At 40.6% G+C, this 15,040-nt stretch overlaps 1 protein-coding gene across 3 annotated transcripts in view; it reads left to right on the plus strand.

Annotated features, from left to right (window-relative positions):
- EPB41L4B (erythrocyte membrane protein band 4.1 like 4B) overlaps window positions 1-15,040 on the plus strand; it is a 1,243,532-nt gene that overhangs the window by 19,294 nt on the left and 1,209,198 nt on the right. The window contains exon 2 of one of the 3 annotated variants that reach the window (XM_077269580.1): window positions 13,298-13,443. The exons of the other annotated variants lie outside the window; for them this stretch is intronic. The gene's annotated coding sequence lies outside the window, so the exon portion shown is untranslated. The remainder of the gene's footprint in view (window positions 1-13,297; window positions 13,444-15,040) is intronic. 3 annotated transcript variants of the gene reach the window in all.

A 15,040-nucleotide genomic window follows, 5' to 3' on the forward strand; every position in this document is an offset into this window, starting at 1 on the left:
GACACTATCATTGTGGCGTGATGCACATGTGACGTTATGTTGGGCCAGTTAATAGGTATGCACTCCGGCTAATCTATAGTTATGCACTCCTCAGATCTTCTGCAGCCACACACAACTGTCAAGGCCAAAGTAGCCAGGTATGAGTCAGTCGGCTTCTATTTTGGTGGCATTGAAGTCAGTATAAAATGGACCGACTCGGATTCCTAAGCTATATAATAAATGGAGTACAGTAATTCAATGCAGTATGTGCTGAATATTCTTTCATAAATATTTGGGAAAGTTATGAAATGCCCTATAAATGTCTATTCTGTTCCCGATCTATGGATCTCTGCTTTTAGTTGAGATGAATTTGTTCTACACTTTGTGCGTGCTCAGTAGTGAAGCATTTAAGAGGGAGTCGGGGAGTCAAAGGTTTTGCTTGCAAACTACACAGGCCTGAATGTAACACACCTGCTCTGTTTATGACCTCTCCAGACTTCCGTGTTTGTCACATAGTCGGTGTGAATCTGCTGTCATCTGTGAAGAGAACAGATTGCCAGTTGTAACACGAGAATTGGCAGATCTACAAGTGCTTCTCACTAAATTAGAATAGCATCAAAACGTTAGTTTTTCAGTAATTCAATACAAAAAATGCAACTCATACATTATGTAGAGTCATTGCAAAGAGAGTGATCTATTTGAAGTGTTTATTTCTGTTAATGCTGATGATTACATCTTACAGCCAATGACAACCCAAAAGTCTCAGTAAATTAGAATACTTTAACACCAGCTTGAAAAATGATTTTAAAAATCCGAAATGTTGGCCTACTGAAATGTATGTTCAGTAAATGTACTCAATACTTGGTGAGGGGGCTCCTTTTCCATCAGTTACCGCATCAATGCGGCGTGTCATGGAGGCAATCATCTTCAGCTCAATTGCATTGTTGGGTCAGGTGCCTCTCCTCTTCCTCTTAATACCCCATAGATTCTCCATGGGATATTAAAGTCAGGCGAGTTTTCTGGCCAATCAAGCACAGTGATGCTGTTGTTTTTAAACCAGATATTGGTACTTTTGGCAGTGTGGACTGGTGCCAAGTCCTGCTGGAGAATGAAATTTCCATCTCCAAAAAGCTTGTTGGCAGAGGGAAGCATGAAGTGCTCTAAAATTTCCTGGTTGACACCTGCGCTGACTTTGGTCTTGATAAAACACAGTGGACCTACACCAGCAGGTGACATGGCTCCCCAAATCATCACTGTTTGTGGAAACTTTATACTAGACCTCAAGCAGCTTGTGTTGTGTACCTCTCCCCTGTTCCTCCAGACTCTGGGACCTTGATTTCCAAATGAAATGCAAAATTTACTTTCATCTGAAAACAACACTTTGGATCACTGAGCAACAGTCCAGTTCTTTTTCTCCTTGGTCCAGTTAAGACGCTTCTGGCATTGTCTATTGGTCATGAGTGGCTTAACACAAGGAATGAGACACTTGTAGCCCATGTCCTGAATATGTCCATGTGTGGTGGCTCTTAAAGCAGCAGTCCACTCCTTGTGAATCTACCCAAATTTTTGAATGGCCTTTTCTTAACAATCCTTAGGCTGCGGTTATCCCGATTACTTGGGCACCTTTTTCTACCACACTTTTTCTTTCCACTCAACTTTCCATTATATGCTTGGATACAGCACTCTGTGTACAGCCAGCTTCTTTAGCAATGACCTTTTGTAGCTTTCCCTCCTTGAGGAGCATGTCAATCACTGCCTTCTGGACATCTGGAGTCTTCCCCATGATTGTAGAGTCTACTTAAACAGACTAAAGGTACCTTCACACTGAACAACTTAACAACGATAACGATAGCGATCCGTGATGTTGCAGCGTCCTGGATAGCGATATCATTGTGTTTGACACGCAGCAGCGATCAGGATCCTGCTGTGACATCGTTGGTCGGAGCTAGAAGGCCAGCACCTTATTTCGTCGCTGGATCACCCGCTGACATCGCTAAGTCGGCGTGTGTGACGCTGATTCAGCGATGTCTTCACTGGTAACCAGGGTAAACATCGGGTTACTAAGCGCAGGGCCGCGCTTAGTAACCCGATGTTTACCCTGGTTACCAGTGTAAATGTAAAAAAAAAAACCACTACATACTCACATTCCGGTGTCTGTCGCGTCCCCCGGCGTCCGCTTCCCTGCACTGTGTCAGCGCCGGCCGTAAAGCAGAGCACAGCGGTGACGTCACCGCTCTGCTTTACGGTCGGCGCTTACACAGTGCAGGGAAGCAGACGCCGGGGAACGCAACAGACACCGGAATGTAAGTATGTAGTGTTTGTTTTTGTTTTTTACATTTACACTGGTATCCAGGGTAAACATCGGGTTACTAAGCGCGGCCCTGCGCTTAGTAACCCGATGGTTACCCGGGGACTTCGGCATCGTTGGTCGCTGGAGAGCTGTCTGTGTGACAGCTCTCCAGCGACCACACAACGACGAAACAGCGACGCTGCAGCGATCGGCATCGTTGTCTATATCACTGCAGCGTCGCTTAATGTGATGGTACCTTTAGGGACATTTTTTAAACGCACAAAAAGCCTTTGCAGGTGCTTTTTGTTAATTATCCGAATTTACTGAGATGACTTTGGGGTTTTCTTTGGCTGTAAGCCATAATCATCAACATTAACAGAAATAAACACTTGAAATAGATTACTCAGTTTGTAATGACTCTATATCATGAGTTTCACTTTTTATATTGAACTGAAGTAATCTAACTTTTTGGTGATATTCTAATCTTGTGAGAAGCACCTGTACAGGTCCTTCTCAAAAAATTAGCATATAGTGTTAAATTTCATTATTTACCATAATGTAATGATTACAATTAAACTTTCATATATTATAGATTCATTATCCACCAACTGAAATTTGTCAGGTCTTTTATTGTTTTAATACTGATGATTTTGGCCTACAACTCCTGATAACCCAAAAAACCTGTCTCAATAAATTAGCATATCAAGAAAAGGTTCTCTAAATGACCTATTACCCTAATCTTCTGAATCAACTAATTAACTCTAAACACATGCAAAAGATACCTGAGGCTTTTAAAAACTCCCTGCCTGGTTCATTACTCAAAACCCCCATCATGGGTAAGACTAGCGACCTGACAGATGTCAAGAAGGCCATCATTGACACCCTCAAGCAAGAGGGTAAGACCCAGAAAGAAATTTCTCAACAAATAGGCTGTTCCCAGAGTGCTGTATCAAGGCACCTCAATGGTAAGTCTGTTGGAAGGAAACAATGTGGCAGAAAACGCTGTACAACGAGAAGAGGTGACCAGACCCTGAGGAAGATTGTGGAGAAGGACCGATTCCAGACCTTGGGGAACCTGAGGAAGCAGTGGACTGAGTCTGGTGTGGAAAGGCGTGTGCAGGAAATGGGCTACAGGTGTCGCATTCCCCAGGTAAAGCCACTTTTGAACCATAAACAGCGGCAGAAGCGCCTGACCTGGGCTACAGAGAAGCAGCACTGGACTGTTGCTAAGTGGTCCCAAGTACTTTTTTCTGATGAAAGCAAATTTTGCATGTCATTCGGAAATCAAGGTGCCAGAGTCTGGAGGAAGACTGGGGAGAAGGAAATGCCAAAATGCCTGAAGTCCAGTGTCAAGTACCCACAGTCAGTGATGGTGTGGGGTGCCATGTCAGCTGCTGGTGTTGGTCCACTGTGTTTCATCAAGGGCAGGGTCAATGCAGCTAGCTATCAGGAGATTTTGGAGCACTTCATGCTTCCATCGGCTGAAATGCTTTATGGAGATGAAGATTTCATTTTTCAGCACGACCTGGCACCTGCTCACAGTGCCAAAACCACTGGTAAATGGTTTACTGACCATGGTATTACTGTGCTCAATTGGCCAGCCAACTCTCCTGACCTGAACCCCATAGAGAATCTGTGGGATATTGTGAAGAGAAAGTTGAGAGACGCAAGACCCAACACTCTGGATGAGCTTAAGGCCGCTATTGAAGCATCCTGGGCCTCCATAACATCTCAGCAGTGTCACAGGCTGATTGCCTCCATGCCACGCCGCATTGAAGCAGTCATTTCTGCCAAAGGATTCTCGACAAAGTATTGAGTGCATAACTGAACATTATTATTTGATGTTTTTTTTGTTTGTTATTAAAAAACACTTTTATTTGATTGGACGGGTGAAATATGCTAATTTATTGAGACAGGTTTTTTGGGTTATCAGGAGTTGTAGGCCAAAATCATCAGTATTAAAACAATAAAAGACCTGACAAATTTCAGTTGGTGGATAATGAATCTATAATATATGAAAGTTTAATTGTAATCATTACATTATGGTAAATAATGAAATTTAACACTATATGCTAATTTTTTGAGAAGGACCTGTATATCGCTGATAAATAACTATTAAGATGCTGCGGTCATTCACTTATCGGCATTTAAAGTGATTGCTGGTGCTAATGGGTATCATAGCAGCCAAGGGGCCTGTTATATTGGTATTCCTTTGTAACCATAATTTACACCATGTACTATGATATTGCGGTATAAAGAGCAAGTGATCACGGGATTGCACGCTAATGTCCTCTAAAGAAAAAAGTTAAAAAAAATAATTCTTTCCCAGGTTAAAAGTAAAGAATTGTAACGCTAGTTTCACATTTGCGTTAGAATCCGCAGCGTTTAATCTGCAACCACAAATGAAGGAAAAACCACTTTAAAACGCGTACAAACGCAGCGTTTTTTTTTTAGACTCCTACGTTAAAGCATGCGTTTAAAAAATGCGGCGTTTTCACGCTTTTCCATGCTTTTTGCATGCGATTGTGTTTTTTGTACGCATGGTGAAAAATTTAACAGAAACAAAATCTAGATAAACAGACATCGCCAATAGGACTACAGTGGGCATGTATTATGGGATATCTATATATAGACCCTTGGACTGCTGAATTCTTCAGTTTGCTACTGTATCCTGTGTCATGATGGATCTTCGCATGGAGAGCTTTTATTTCAACCTGGATTTAAGCATCAAGCTGTTTCTTGCCCTGTGTGTTTGCTTGGGAGCAACAAATAAATAGAGAATGACCGAGAAGGACAAGGCGTGTGCGTTTTTGGAGACATCCCATTATTGAACTCCGGGAGAGCCGTGGAGCCTACCACACGCTATATGGCGAACTTAATGCCAATCTGGACAAATTCCGGGAATATACCAGGATGTCTCAAGACTCTTTCTGGGAATTGCTTGGTCGTGTCCAAGGAGCCATCCAGAGACAGGACACCGAGCTCCGTACATTAAGGTACGTAATAATTCTAAACAAATGCCAGTCATAATTATTATTGGTCTTCCATGTATTTGTATTTTCCTTTAGGTCTTTAGCTAAACACCACCATAAATGGAATTGATTGTAAATTTATTTTTGTATTTTTATTTCAGATTTCTGGCAACCGGAGAGAGCTTATCATCCCTCCACTTTCAGTACCGGCTTGGAATTTCCACCCTGTCTGGAATAGTTGCGGACACCTGCCGGGCTTTGTGGAATGTTCTCCGGGATGAGTTTATACCTTTACCCATGGAGGACATGTGTATTCAAATTGCTGAAAAATTCTGGAGTGTGTGTGATTTCCCCAACTGTTTGGGAGCGGTGGATGGAAAGCACATACGCATTATCAAACCCGACAGAACTGGATCGGAGTACTTCAACTACAAAAAATATTTTTCAGTTGTGCTCCTGGCAATAGCAGATGCGGACTGTCGCTTCATCGCCGTGGACATTGGAGCTTTTGGCCGTGGGAATGACTCAGACTTTCAAAAACTCGGATATCGGCCGATGTGTGTATGGAAGAAATTTTAATTTTCCACTGCCACGACCTCTCCCCAACACTCAAGGCCCACCGATGCCATTTGTTATGGTTGGGGATGAGGCCTTTGAGATGTGTGAAAACCTACTGAAGCCATATTCCAGTCGGGACTTGAACCACACTAAAAGGATTTATAACTACAGACTGACCATGGCCTGAAGAACAGTGGAGTGCACCTTTGGGATTCTTGTCTCAAAATGGCGCATTCTTGCGACAGCCATTAATCTAAAAATGGACACAGTCGAAGAGGTGGTCAAAGCCTGTGTGGTTGTCCACAATTACACAATGGCTAAGGAGCGACCCAACATTGACCTGGATGAACCTGTTGCAAACCCATTGCCAGATTACCAGCATCACCCGCTGCGGTCAACTGTTGAAGTTGGCCACATGCGGGACCAATTTGCTGCCTATTTCTGATATTGGATGTGTGGAATAGCAAGACAATATTGTGTATAATTTCCTGTTGGGTTTTGGCCTGTACCAGTTATGTTTTAAATGTTAATAATAATTTTTGTCAATAAAATTCGTGTTTTGCTATCTTGACCCAGTCTCCTATGTATTTCCTCTAAAAACCACTTATGTTGATAGTGGAAAGGTAGTTGATGTCATTACGTCCAGATTCTATTCTGCAGTATCTATTGGACGCAGACTGAAGAGAAGATGGAGGTATAATAAAGAGCAGATCTACACTCATCAAGTCAGGTGTCAGAAATAATAAATTCATGAGGCAAAAATAACAGCCTCATGAATTCACTATTTCTGACACCTGTCCAGGTGAGTTATAGATATGCCTTGTATGACCTACATCGTCTCTTCGGTTTGTGTGAAATAGATTACGTACACTGAAGAAAAAAATGGAGGTTATACAAGGCAGTTCTCTACTCACCAGGTCAGGTGTGATATATAATGAGTTCATGATGCAGAGTTTTGTGCATCATGAACTCACTATTTATGACACATGACCTGTTGAATATAGTTCTGCTTTGTATTACCTCCATTTTCTCTTCAGTCTGCAACACAGAATTAATCAGACTGAAGAGATTATGGAGAAAATACAAGTAATTTTGTTATTATTTTTTTTTGGCCACCTCATAGCTCTATACCAAACACACAAAGGTGCAGTGTTCTCCTTAATAACTACTGGAGTTATGAGTTGGCCAAAAAATAAAGTGTGCAGCGCAGTGTTTTATTTGGTGCACTGTGTGTGTTGCCGGCGGCAAAATACACAATTAACCAAACATTATTGGGGCAAAAAACATTATTTTTAACAAATTAAACTACGCCTGCTTGGGGTAGAGTGAGGGAAATGGGGTGTGTGTAGCTGTGAGGCCTGGCTTAATGTGGACGACGCAGGGGTGGCAGAAAAAGGGGCAATTAAAGTAATGGGGTCTGGGAGTTCGGGGATGGGGCTTGATGCACGATAGGGCAGAGACACACTGGAAGAGTGAGACAAACCTGACATTACAGACACATTGGGAGGAATTGAGATTGTCCTTTGTTTGTTATTTTGTTTCCCTTTTTGGGATCGGCGCTGCGGTCTTGGGAGCCTCGGCGGGCTCATTTATTGTGGCCTGGTCATAGTGGCTGAACTGTCAGGGTCTTTGTGCTGCAGCTGCTGCATGGTTGCGGTTGGAGGTTGGAAGGCCATGCCAGGGTCCTGCTGCTGTGGCATGGTTGTGGAGCGGAAGGCCATGCCAGGGTCCTGCTGCTGCATGGTGGAGCGGAAGGCCATGCCTGGGTCCTGCTGCATTGTGGTCAGCGTGGATTTGATTTAAATCTAACTTATTTAAATCACGATTTAAATCATTATTTAAATCACTAGTCAGTAAGGCTTGATTTAAATCAGTGATTTAAATCAAAGTTTCTACCTAAACTAGTTCTTGCTACTTTAACATGCAAGTAGATGAAGATTTTTAGAATCACTTTTTATATTACTTTTTTCTCCCCAGTTTAATGGGTTAATCATTCATATTTGGACACCACTGTTCTGTTGTACTTAGGAAGGAGAAAAATAATCCTGACCTTAATAACAATTTAAATAGATTTATTCAACTGAAACAATAACAACATTACAGCATAAGTTATTTGCTTAAACAAACATCCATGTTTGTTAACTAATTTGGCTAAACAAAATATATATATATTTTAAGAAACTTAGACTGTCAGCCCAGCCGACACATGAAAAACTTAAATACTACTGTCCCTGCTGTCCTCTGTAGTTCACTTGTCGTCATCTTCATCATCATCTTCTTCTTTGTTCCTATTTATAATCTGGAAAAGAAAAACAAGCTTTCCTGCTTTATTGGGTCCCAACCGATTTCTCAATTTAGAATGAATGAGTCCAAAGGAAGAGAATATTCTTTCAACGCCTGCAGAAGAAGCTACTGCTGTTAAAAGTGAAATCATTACTTGAACAGTCTCTAAATCCAAGCGCTTAAGTGACTTCCACCAGTTTACTGGTGTGACCTTCCTTAAAATATCTTCAGCAAACATATATTTCTTGAATGGTTCCCCCTTAGCTCTGAAGTTTATTATAGTTGGCATTAAAGATGGATGATTGCTGGATACCCATGTCATAGCTAACTCCTCTTCCTCAGCACTTAGGTTTTGACCCTGATATTGGATATTGACAATATTTGCCAAAAAATGAGCTGGAGTCAGTGCTTGTCCCATTCGTTTGTTTACTGCTTGTAATTTAATTCTGTCCATGTGTAGTTCTGTTTTTAAGTGTTCACTCAGTTCCTTCCCAATTTCAACAGCATCCGCAATAAAACAGCTATTTTTCTGTATTTTGTTTAAAGCTTGAGAGATGGGTTTCAGGAAGCTCAGCATATGTTCAACATTTCTCTTAAGCCCAATGTTGAGGATTTTGGCCGTGACAGTGCCATCTATTTTATCTCGATTTTCTTCACAAAGTGTCATCAGAATAGGCCAGTTTTTGATATACTGCTCAAAACAGTCCACCACAGAGTTCCATCTAACATCTTGTGGGAGCGTTAGCTTGGTTCCACCCATCCTTTTCAGAGCTGCTGCAGCAAAATGATTATTACGGAAGTATTTCGCAATTTCAACAACATTAGCCTTTATTTCTGGAACACTTAAGTCTTTGGCTAAGAGGTGCAGCAAATGAGCACTGCAACCATATGTTATTAGCAGCTTTGTATTCCCTCCCTGCTCTTCTAAATCTCTTCTCATCTTGGATACTTTTGCAGCATTGTCAGTGACCAAACTGCGTACTAGACATTTGAATTTTTGTTCACATGTCGTTATAGCTGTTACTGCCACTTCTTGTAAGTATTCTGCTGTGTGTGCATTTCCTGACGTATCAGTTGTTTGTGCAAGGAAGACTTTACCTTCTTCTGTTGTTATACAAGCACATACAATAGGATCATTGTGGACATTACTCCACCCATCAATACTTAGGTTAACAATTTTACCCTCCAGAGCTGTTGCACATTGCTCCATTTCTCTGTCATACACTTGATCCAGCAGTTTCCCTGCAACATCAGCTCTGCTGGGTAGTCTGTATCCTGGTCTCAGTGACTGAACCATATTAATGAAATGTGGGTTCTCAGTCAGACGGAAAGAAGAGTTCATTGCATAAATAAAATGGGCAATTTTTTCATCAATCAACTCTTTTTCTAATCTGCTAGTTCTTATCACAAACCTATCTATGGTGGTTCCAGGAGGTAAAGGTTTTTTCTTCCTTTTGGGTGATGGTGATATGTGGCTGTGGGTGTCTGATGATGATGCTGCTGCTAATGAAGCACTATCCTGGATGGATAACTCTGAAACTGTAGAACAGGATGATGGTGATCTTGGAGGTGGATAGTTTCCAGAATCCATGAATTCCCCTAAACTAAAAAAGTCAATGCTGTTATTTTATTGTTTATACAATTTCTGCTTATTGTACACAACACATCACTGCCCCTGCCCCAAAAGGAATATTTGTTTTTCTTCATAACTGTACCAAATGACAGTAACATGCAGTAATAATAAGAAATATAATTTTTCTCACACATGACAGTTCAGTCTTTAGAAATAGGATTCAATAAAAATCTTTACCAACCTGAAGATCCTGCCTGTTCAGAAGTGTTTCTTTGGTCATCTTCATCATCGCACTTCTCATGATGTTGCCTCATTCCCGCCACAAGGCCTTGCATCTTTGTTGCATCGTTTGCATTTTGCACGCATGCCTGCCTTACCGATAGGTGAAGGAGCTTCATTAAAATATTCCCAAACTGGGTCTCTTTTACGGCCTGCTGCCATTATAAGGAAAGAATGTAATAAACCTCAGATCGTATCGTACACACAAACAGATTCAGACTTGTCTGTCTGTGGCTATGCTGCAGTATTGTGCTCAAAGTTTCACTTTCATTTTCTTGTCTGCTTGCCCTTCCTCCTCCTCACACTTAGATTCACATTCTTCTTGTGTTGTGCAGATCTATTCCACTCCAAACAATCAGAAATATATTGTCTAACTTCTTGGACTTGGCACTGAAGGGGTTGATTCTGTATTCATAGGTTTGTAGAACAATAGGATTAAGGTCTTTTTCTCAACTCTGTTCATGTTGTAACATTTTTGCCGTGAAGAAGAGGCTGGGACCTCTGCGGAGTCAAATTCAGTTTTGAGAACTGCGTAAGTAAAGCGAGCGTCTGTGATAATATAGGAGAGAAACTGCCCACTAATCCTACAGAAACCTCTGGAAGAGCATGGCATTGTGAATGTTACACATATACAGCCTTTATTCTACTGAGTTAAACAACTCAGCTTTATCTCATGATGGAAGAACCTTTGGATGGTAAAATATTTTCCTCAAAAAGCAGTTTATTGAAAAAAAATCCGATTTTAAATAAAAAAAAATCCGATTTAAATCAAAAAAATCCGATTTTTTTTTTTTTTTTTTTTTTAAATTTTTTAAAAAAAACCATTGATTTTTATCCACCCTGATCGTGGTGGAGCGGAAGGCCATGCCAGGGTCCAGAGGACTGGGAAAGGGGAACACCTGATGGACCAGCTTCCTGGTCTCCAGTTTGTGTGGTAGGCCCACTTGCTGCAGCGCTGCTGGATGGTTGGAATGGGTCCGTGGCTGTCTGATGAAGGACCGCTCCAGAACCAGGGTCAAGAGTGCTGCTCCATGTGCTGTGAAAAAAGAAGAAAAAAACACATTACTACCAAACATTTACAAAAGTTAAGCGCCAACTCCTGTGGAATAGAAACATACAGATAAAGGCAATACAACACAACCTAATACACCAAAAAAATACTTACGTTCTCTGGGCAAGGACTGGTCTCAAAAATGCCAGAATGCAGTGGTATTTATATTTTCTGATCCTTGCTCCAGAACCACTAGGAACCCGGCTCTCTTGACGAAGGTCCTTGTTGAAGCGATCCTTCATCGAACGCCAACGTGTTTTGACTTTGAGCACTGTTGAAAAAACAAAAAAGAATGGTTAGACAATGGACTTTTGGCTATGATCACACAACTGTGTGTGATGAGAGAAACTCCTGAGAGTTTCTCTCATCACACACAGTTGTGTGATCACGGCCAAGGTCACTGCTGCATCACACTGCATTGCAATACTTAGAATATGCATTTCGGACCCGAGTCGGGGCATTGTCCCAGCCATCCCACATTGTTTTGTCCACCTCATTCCATAGTCGCCGGATCGTCACGTTGTCCGAGTGCTGCGGAACCCGGGTGTCCCACAACAGGACTCGCTCATGAACCAGGGAGATAAGGAGGTCATTTTCAATGAGGTCCTCATCCCGTTCTGGAACCTAAAAAATGAATAAAGACATTAATGTTGGATACATTAACATAAGGAAAAGAAAGAAAACAGAGACAGAAAACTGGCATGAATATTGAAAGTCAAGAAACAAAAGGAGTCAAGAAGAAAAAGGGAAAGAAAGAGGAAAGTAAAGAAATGAACATCCAAGAGTAAAGTGAGGATACAATAAACAGTCATCCACGTATACGTACACGCTGCCACCTTGCCACCCGACCGTGACCCCGCTGCTCCTGCTCAGCCTCTGCCGCAGTGGCAGAAGTGCTCTTAAAAAAAGGAAAAAAAAATTGTCATGTGTAGCTGTGACAGTGAATACTTACCAATCTGAGGAGGTGAATACTCACTTCACTGACATGTTCTGCTTGTGCAGGCCCAGGACGTTGCTCCTCAGAAGAAGACATTCTGATGCATGCAGAAGGAAAAAAAATGGCAAAAATTAGGACATTAAGAGACAGAAAATAGAAAATAAAGACATGGCTTTGATATACTCACATTATTCAGAGTCTTGTTTCCTCCAAGGTGCTTTCCTGTGTCTGGTCTGCTTCCCAGTCTGCTGTGTAGTGACGTGCAAATGTCCACTCCCTCCTTTTATCAGTTTGTATGTGGGGGTGGCTAATCAGTGTCTAGACATGTTTTCCTGTGGTGCAACGCATGCATTCACAAACGCACATCCTTTCGAACGCATGCGTTCACATAGACAGCAATGCGTTTTTTTGCCGCATTTCTTCCACTAACAACCGCATACGCTTCTGGGCGTCAAATTGACACCTCTAAAATTGCTACATGTAGCGTTTACCGCGCCAAACCGCAGATGACGAAACGACGCATGTGTCGTCAAACGCAGCAATACACAACCGATCGCAGACACTTGCGTCCCTAATGTTAAATATAGGAATACACGACGCATGCGGATAATTGCGGAAGAAACACTGCATACACAACCACAAATGTGAAACCAGCCTAAATGTGTTTTGTTATTTATTGGAGTTCTGGAAACTTCGTTTCATATATATGACAATCTAACACTCCTTATGATGCAGAAGATTTAGATATTGTTGGATATGCATGTAATCTATGTACTAAATGATGTTTCTGTCAAACAACAATTAGAGAACCTTCAGACAGATTGCATGCAAGTCATGAGGACAATTTACCAGAATGGTGCTGTAGAGCGCATGGGTGCAAAGCCCTGGAGGTATCTGTTAAAGAAATGGTTAATCTTCATCTTTTTAATATCAGAAAAATAACAGAAAAACAAGTATTGTGCAATGTTATCATCTGAGTCTTTTAGCACGATTTCCCACACATTCCACATAGCAGTGGTCAATAATTCCCAGAAATTACCAAGGACATCTTGTTGTTTTTGTCCAGATTATTGATGTCTGTTCTTGTCCAAATCCACCCCAAAATCCTGAGTGCTCAGCCAGAATCTCATAAAACACAGACATGTGCAAAGTACCCCCACATTCTTTCATCTAATTTATCTTGTATTCCAGGATGTGTCCGACAACCCATTGTATAATATATATATATATATATATATATCCTTGCCAATTTATTATGTAACTCTATATTTCCATTTGATCTTGGGGCTTTAAAAGCCCAGCCCTGAAAATTAAAGAGCATGAGACTACTTGGACAGACAACGAGCGTGTGTCTGATTATTGCTTCATCGCTTAGGTACCTAAAAGACAGAACACCTGAGCAGGCTGGAAATCCCTTCTCTAACAACTTGGAGGCCCCAGCGAGATATAATTTCTCCTTCGACATTCATCTTAGACTGAACAATTGACTGCCTCCCTCCTGAACAGAAAACCAGATCCCGGGTAAGTGAGTAGATTTATTACTCATACAGTTTTCACTCCGGGAAAGGAGGCTTTCTAGAGTCAGTCTTTGGGGATTTCTAACGGGAAAGCCCTCAGGTAAAAGAAAGTATCTGTTATTTGTTTTGTTGTCTCTGGCTTGTCTGTTTGTATGTTGTTTAAGTGCTGTTAACAATTGTTTTTGTTTCATTATGAAGTACGATGATTTTCCATTTGTTTTGTCTGTACCTATAAAAAGGGTTCCTGTCTGTCTGTTTGTAACGATATAAATTCAACAAATTCTCCATATGGGAAGGAGAAAAACCGAGGTATCCACAAGATAATAAAATGTACAATATTTTATTAGAGAATTTTTTTTTATAAATACATTAAAATTTGATTTAACAGTGGATTCAATCAGTACAAAGGGAATCTCAATTAACAACAAGCCGCAACAGGCAGAAATGAGAAATGAAGACACTGCACAGCACCTGAACTATATGAATATTCCAATATAATTCTGACCTTCTATACCCCAATATTAGGTAATCCTATAATTGCAGTGAAAATAGAAAAATGCTGCAGACCTATAATGATCCAAAAACATGTGAAATAACAGCAAATGCAATTATATGGGATTAGCTAGGGGACTGATCATAAGACATTAGGACTGAATCCAAGGTATGAGCAAAATGTACAAAAATCGCGAAAAAGTGCAAAGTGCTTAAGATCAATGGTCATGAGTAGATCCATTGATCACTTTTAAAGCAAAAAATCTGTACCTTTAGTTAAATGCACCTAAGACCAGAAGGCAAAATGTGCTAAATATGTGTCACAAAATTTAAAGACCTATTTGAATTGCTCAACCAGAGCCAAATCTATATAGAGTAAGTGTAACTTACATGTTATGTCAGGAAATGCACATGCTGCGCCCATGCCGCCACCCTGGCTCTGGTTGAGCAATTCAAATAGGTCTTTAAATTTTGTGACACGTATTTAGCACATTTTTCTTTTTGGTCTTAGGTGCATTTAACTAAAGGTACAGATTTTTTGCTTTAAAAGTGATCAGTGGATCTACTCATGACCATTGATCTTTAGAACTTTGCACTTTTTCGCGATTTTTGTACATTTTGCTCACACCTTGGGTTCAGTTTTAATGTCTTATGATCAGTCCCCTAGCTAATCCCATATAATTGCATTTGCTGTTATTTCACATGTTTTTGGATCATTATAGGTCTGCAGCATTTTGGTATTTCACTGCAATTATTATAGATTACCTAATATTGGGGTATAGAAGGTCACAATTATATTGGAATATTCATATAGTTCAGGTGCTATGCAGTGTCTTCATTTCTCATTTCTGCCCATTGCTGCTTGTTTTTAATTGAGATTCCCTTTGTATTGATTGAATCCACTGTTAAATCAAATTTTAATGTATTTATAAAAAAAAAATTTCTAATAAAATATTGTACATTTTATTATTTTGTGGATACCTCTGTTTTTCTCCTTCCCATATGGAGAATTTGTTGAATTTATGTTGTTGAGGTTTATTTATATATCAGTGTGGGATATTGGTTATTTATACTGTTTGTAACGATGTCAATGTTTGTTAACCCCTTCA

Source organism: Ranitomeya variabilis, chromosome 6, assembly GCF_051348905.1.
Source record: "Ranitomeya variabilis isolate aRanVar5 chromosome 6, aRanVar5.hap1, whole genome shotgun sequence".
NCBI classification, from domain to species: Eukaryota; Metazoa; Chordata; class Amphibia; order Anura; family Dendrobatidae; genus Ranitomeya; species Ranitomeya variabilis.